The following is a 6,673-nucleotide window of genomic DNA, read 5'->3' as shown; positions in this document are numbered from 1 at the left end:
TTTTTGAAGTCTATTTTCTCTGAAATGAATATAGACACTGGAATTCTTATGATTTTTTTCCATGGGATTTCTTACTTCATCATAGTATGTTTGACCTCTCTGTAGCCTGACACTTAAGGGGAGTTTCTTTGGACATCATATAATTTGGTCTTGGTTTTTATCCAGTCTAATATTCTCTATCTCTTTTTTTTTTTTTAGTGTTTATGATTTTTACATGTAAAATTATCAATTTTAGAGTCTTAAAATCTACTAACTTGTTATTTATTTTTTGTTTATCCTCTTTAATTTGTTTTTCATCTTTTGTTGAACTTTTAACTATATTGAGTTTCTAATTTTGTTTTTATTTCTTCAGTTGGTTTATTGGTTATAACTTTTGTTTGAAATTTCTATTCATTACCCTATAGGAGGAGTTGACAACTGTAACCTTGAGATGACAGCATGGTTCATAAATTAAGTTTTAACGGAACACATAAACTCATTCATTTACGTGTCTATGCAATTGTTTAAGGATGTTTTGTGCTTCATTGTCAGAAATGAGTGAATGAAACAGGGAATGAAAGGCCTGCCAGCCTAAACCTTTACAATCTATTCCTTTAAGGAAGGGGTCCCCAGTCCCTGGGCTGCGGACCTGTATTGGTCCGTGACCTGTTAGGAACTGGGTTGCACAGCAGGAGGTGAGAAGTGGACCAATGAGCGAAGCTCCATCTGTATCTGCAGCCGCTCCCCAGCACTAGCATTACCTCCTCAGCTCCACCTCAGATCATCAGGCATTAGATTCTCATAGGAGCACTGGTCCCTGGTGCCAGAACGTTGGGGACCACTGCTGTAAGGGAAAGTTTGCAGACTCCTATCTCAGGGTTTTCAATATGCATCCTTAATATATCATCCTCTATCTTCCCATAACATTATTCAAGTGTAATGTAATAGCCTTTCAGCTGTATACTTCTCGCCCTGTTCTTTGTGCTGCTTTGTCACATATTTTAATTCTATATGTGCCAAAACCTCACAAGGTATTGTTATTGACATAAGCATACATTGGAAATTTTGTGGGTTTATTCCAGACCACCATGATAAAGCAAATATCACAATAAAATGAATCACATGATTTTTTTGGTTACCCAATGCATGTAAAGTTATGTTTACGCTATATTGTAGTCTAAGTAGAAAAAAGAATTATGTTTAAAAAACAATGGACATACATTAATTTAAAAATATTACTGGAAAATGCCAACCCCAATCTGAGCCTTCAGTGAGTCATAATCTTTTGCTGGTAGAGGGTCTTGCGTCAACGTTGATGGCTGCTGACTGATCAGGGTTGTGGTTTCTTAAGGCTGGGGTGGCTGTGGCAATTTCTTAAAATAAGACAACAATGAAGTTTGCCCCATTGACTTTTTTCTTTCACGAAAGTTTTCTCTGCAGCATGCTATGCAGCTTGATAGCGTGTTACCACAGCAGAGCTTCTTTCAAAATTGGGGTGAATCCTCTCATTGCTTTATCACCCAAGTTTATGTCATCCTCTAAATCCCTTGTTGTCATTTCAACAATCATTGCAGCATCTTCACCAGGAAGGAGTAGGTTCCATCTTCAGAAACCATTTTCTTCTCTCATCCATAAGAAGCAACTCTTCATCCATTAAGAATTTATTATGAGGTTGTAGCAATTTGGTCAGAGTTTCAGACTCCACTCTTAATTCTGGTTCTGTTGCTGTGTCCACCACACCTGCAATTACGTCCACCACCGGAGTCTTGACCCCCTCAGAGTAATCCATGACCGCTGGAATCAACTTTTTCCAAACTCCTGTGAATGTTGACATTTTGACCTCTTCCTATGAATCACACATGCTCTTAATGGCATCTGGAATGGTGAATCCTTTCAAGAGCTTTTCAGTTTACTCTGCCCAGCTCCATCAGAGGAATCACTGTCTATGGCAGTTATGGCCTTACAAACTGCACTTCTTAAATAATAAGACTTAAAAGTCAAATAGATGTTCTGCTAACAGGCAGGAAAACAACACTCACTTTGTTGTCCATCCCCATGAGAGTTCCTGGGTGACTAGGTGCATTGTCAGTGAGTGGTAATATTTTGAAAGGATCTTTTTTTTCTCGGCAGTAGATTTCGTCAGTGGGCTTAAAATATTCAGTAAACCAAGTTGTAAACAGATGTGCTGTCATCTAGGCTTTGCTGTTCCTTTTACAGAGCACAGGCAGAGTAGATTTAGCATAATTCCTAAGGCCCTAGGGTTCTGAGAATGGTAAATGAGCACTGGCTTCAACTTAAAGTCACCAGCTGCACTAGCTCCAATAAGAGCGTCAGCCTATCCTCTGAATGTTTGAACCCCAGGCACTGACTTTTTTTCTCTAGCTATGAAGGTCTTAGATGGCATCCTCTTCCAGATGAGACTGCTTTATCTGTAGTGAAAATCTGCTGATTGATGTAGCCGCCTTTATTATCTTAGCTAGATCTTCTGAATAACTTGCTGCAGCTTCATATCACTGCTTGCTCTTTTATGTTGTAGAGACGACTTTCTTTCTTAAACTTCTAGAATGAAACTCTGCTCACTTCAAACTTTTCTTCTACAGCTTTTTCATCTCTCAGCCTTCATAGAATTAAAGACAATCAGGGCCTTGCTCCAGACTAGGCTTTGGCTTAAGGAAATGGTGTGGCTGGTTTGACCTTTCGTCCAGACCACCAAAACTTGCTCCGTATCAGAAATAAGGTTGTTTTCCTTTCTTATCATTCATGTGTTCACTGGAGTAGCACTTTTAATTTTCTTCAAGAACTTTTTCTTTCCATTCACAACTTGGCTGTTTGGTGTAGGAGGCCTAGGGTTAGCCTTTCTTCGCTTTCCACACGCCTTCCTCACTAAGCTTAATCATTTCTAGCTCCTGATGTAAAGTGAGAGACGCGAGACTCTTCCTTTCTCTTGAACACTTAGAGGCCATTATTGGGTTATTAATTGGCCTAATTTCAATACAGGTGCATTGCAGAGAAAAGGGAGGCCGGAGAAAAGGGAGAGAGATGGAAGAATGGCCAGCTGGTTGGGCAGTCAGAACACACAACAGTTATCGGTTAAGTTCACCATCACACATGGACACGATTCCTGACACCACGAAACAATTACAATAGTAACAGCAAAGATCACTGATCACAAGTCACTATCAAAATATAATAAAAATAAAATTTGCAATATCGTATTACTAAAATGTGACACAGAGACATGAAGCGAGCAAATGCTGTTGGAAAAATGGTGCCTATAGACTTGCTTAATGCAGGGTTGCCACACAACTTTCAATTTGTAAAAAATACAGTATCTGCAAAGCATAGGAAGAGAAAATGTGTATATAGTATCAATAAATACTATATGTATTTATTGAAAAAAAAATTCCCACATAAGTGAACTCACGCCATTCAAACCCGTGTTGTTCAAGGGTCAATAGTAATAGCAAATGCAATGTAAATGTCATGTAAATGGTTGTTACACTGTAATGTTTAGACAATAATGACAAAAAAAAAGTCTGGGCGTGTTCAGCAGAGATGCAACCACAGGAGACTTAATTACACAGCACACATCAGCAACAACATAACTTCTTTTTTAATATTTTCAATCCGTGGTTCGTGGAATCTGTGGATGCAAAATTCATGTATATGGAGGTCGACATTATTACATTAAATATTTATTATATTATTTTGTTTTTGCAATGTACGTATTTAACTTGGTTATTTCTCACCGTGTTTCTAATTTCTTTTTATCTCTTTTTATTAGCTTGCGGGTTCCCTCATGCTTGCAAACTTTTGTGTGTGTGTGTATGATTTGCTATTTTAATTAATGTATTTATTCTTTTTGCAGCAGGATTTGTATGTCTAAGATGGCAGAGTATTTTGTTGATTCTCAGAGCAAAATTTTAAACTTCATTGTTCAAAAAAATAGCTACTAAATTATTTACATAAAAAGTACATGTTTAATTTAATGGAAATGTGTTTTTTGATTTATAGTTTTCAGAGTCTTACAAGGCATGATGGATATTTAAGATATTGCTTTAACGGATGTTATCTGACTGAATTGTACAAATGACCGCGTAGAGCGTTCTTACTGTGGAGCAGGGCGCATCGGCGCAGCGTTTCCACCGGTCCTCCTGGTCCCCACCGGTCCCCACCAGTATACGTTCCGTGCTGCAGAATCATTTCTCAGACTCCCCACAGACACACGCTCACACACACGTGACTCTTCACATTGGACCTTCTGCAAATAGGTACAACTTAGAAGATGTGACAGAGACAGAGACTATGTATGTTCAGATTTTTCTACTGTTTCTGTCTTTACCCTCTGTTGAGGATATCCTTGTTTTTTTCTGCAATATTTTCTTGATCATGAAATTTTATTAATCACAGATGAGGCAACTGTTTCCTTAATACCCAGGTTCTGCTGTGTGACTCTCAAGTCATTTCTTGTATCTCAAACTAAAGGTTGTTTCTTCACCTTTTCAAGAGATTCTGTAAGACATACTGACCTTCGATCAGTATGTCTTTCCTTATATAAATTATTGCCTTAATTTTTTTTACCCAAAATACACTCTTACAGATTCACCATCTCACAGTTTATAAAATAATACTTAATCTGATAAAAGACTGTGAACTAAAATTTATATTTATGGTTAAACAGTGATATCATTAAATCAGAAATAGTTACATATAAGAAAGCATCTCATGCTATTGTCCTGAAGAAAAGTTTTATTTTTTCCACATGGTTACACAACTGACCCAGTAACATTTATTAAAAGACCTTACATTGCCCTGCTTCACTGTCATGCTGTCAAAAATAAAATCTAGTGTCTCTGTGTGTGCAGCTGTGTTTTTGAATTCTCTATTAAGTTCCATAGTTTGATTTGTCTATATTTGTACCAATATCGCACTCTAGTAATTAATGCTGTTGACGATAAATCATAACATCTGGTAAAATCGGTCCTCAATTTTATAGATTTTCTTCAAGGTTGTTGAGGCTGAATTTGGCTTTTTGAATTTTAATAACAAAAAATAGCTTATAATTTTTTGTAATTAACTTATACTTTTCCACAAATCCTGCTAGGATTTTGATTGGGATCATACTGAATCCATGGATCGACTGGAGGAGAACTGATATTGCGACACTAGGCCGGGCACAGATTTTTAGGGCATAGGAAAATACTCCTATGGTACCTGGATGTTGGATCCACGTCACCATGCGTGTGTCCACATCCCCAGAATGAATACCACCAAAAGTGAACTGTAGCGTAGCCAGTGGCCCCTGGGCAATAACGATGCATCAGTGCAGGTTTGTCCATTGTAAGAAACGTGCCATGTGGCGGGGATGTTCGTGATGGCAGCGGCTGTGCACGTGTGGAGGCAGGGGGCATATGGGAAACTTTCCCTCAAGTTTGCTGTAAGCCTTAAACGGCTCTAAATAAATCAACACTTAAGAAATTTAAAAGGGTAATTAGGTAATTAGGCCTTCTGTGTGAGCATATTTATTAACAGGGCTGGAGTTGGCTGTGTTTAATATTGTTGTACCTGAAGATGCCAGAGACTTCGATTTCTCCCCGTGTCCTTATTTTTGTCTCTCCTCGTGGCTTTGTAGATTCCACTTTTACTGCTCCACATAGAGAATCTCGAGATACAGTCATTAGAGCATCTGCAACACTTGACTTATTTTCGTATTGGTCTCACCTTTAAGCCTGTCAGCCACTTCAAGTCTGAGCTATGTCTAATTCATCATTCTAACCCCTTGAGTTTTTAAATAATATCAGTGAGTAATATGTGTTCTTTGTAGTTAGTAAAATAATATATTATTTTAGATGTTTCATAATTTAGATTTTTAAATGTCACGCTTATCTGATATTTACCAAATTAATGTTTTAATTTTATATGACTTACGATCTAAATTTAATAAGCATACTTGTGAAAACATCATTAATGAGAAAAAATATATTTCTGACCACTTAGGGAAGGCAGATACACTTCTTTAAGAAAATATCTCACTAAGCAGCTGAAAATAAAAATGCTCTTTTGAATAGTTATAGAAAAATGACACAAGAAGAAAAGCATGCTTGTCTGCATTAATAATTTGTTGTTGCTGGGAGATTACAGTTATTGATCATTCTAAGAATAACATTCAATACTTGGATCTTTCTATCAAAAATCCAATAACAGTGGGTTTTACTCTTTTCATATATTTTCATGTGAATTGAAGTCATAAGGTATGGGAAGAAAAATACTCTCTTTATTCTTAACCTTGAGACAACATGATTGTAAAATTTTCACTGTGACTATTTTATTAACAAGGCATTTACCAAGCTGTAATATTAGGCCACCTCCTGAGCTAGCATGGGAGGGCCATTCAGGGTCCCCGGCAGATGTGATTGTCTTCGAGGCTTTAATACTTCCAGAACAACTACATGCATCTGCAAAGGACATATAGCAAAAGAATCAAAAAGAAGTAAAAGATAGGAACAAATTTCTTATGTTAACTCATCTTCAGGGATAATTAAATAGATATATTTTTTCACCCTTGATCAATTCAAAAGGCAATTCTTTTAGTAAAAGAAAAGGATATTTAATTTCCTTTTCTAAAATATTACCTCAGTAGTGCTCTTAATAAACTTCTGAGAGTCACAGCTTGATAGAAAGCATTCTGTCAGGA

The 6,673-nt window shown here is 37.0% G+C and overlaps 1 pseudogene; it reads right to left on the bottom strand.

Moving 5' to 3' along the window:
• Nucleotides 1-1,200: 1,200 nt before the first annotated feature.
• LOC105304452 lies at nucleotides 1,201-2,942 on the bottom strand (annotated as a pseudogene).
• Nucleotides 2,943-6,673: the final 3,731 nt, after the last annotated feature.

Source organism: Pteropus vampyrus, unplaced genomic scaffold (assembly GCF_000151845.1).
Source record: "Pteropus vampyrus isolate Shadow unplaced genomic scaffold, Pvam_2.0 Scaffold342, whole genome shotgun sequence".
NCBI lineage: Eukaryota > Metazoa > Chordata > Mammalia > Chiroptera > Pteropodidae > Pteropus > Pteropus vampyrus.
Note: the sequence above shows the minus strand (reverse complement) of the source record. Positions and strands in the feature narration are given on the sequence as shown.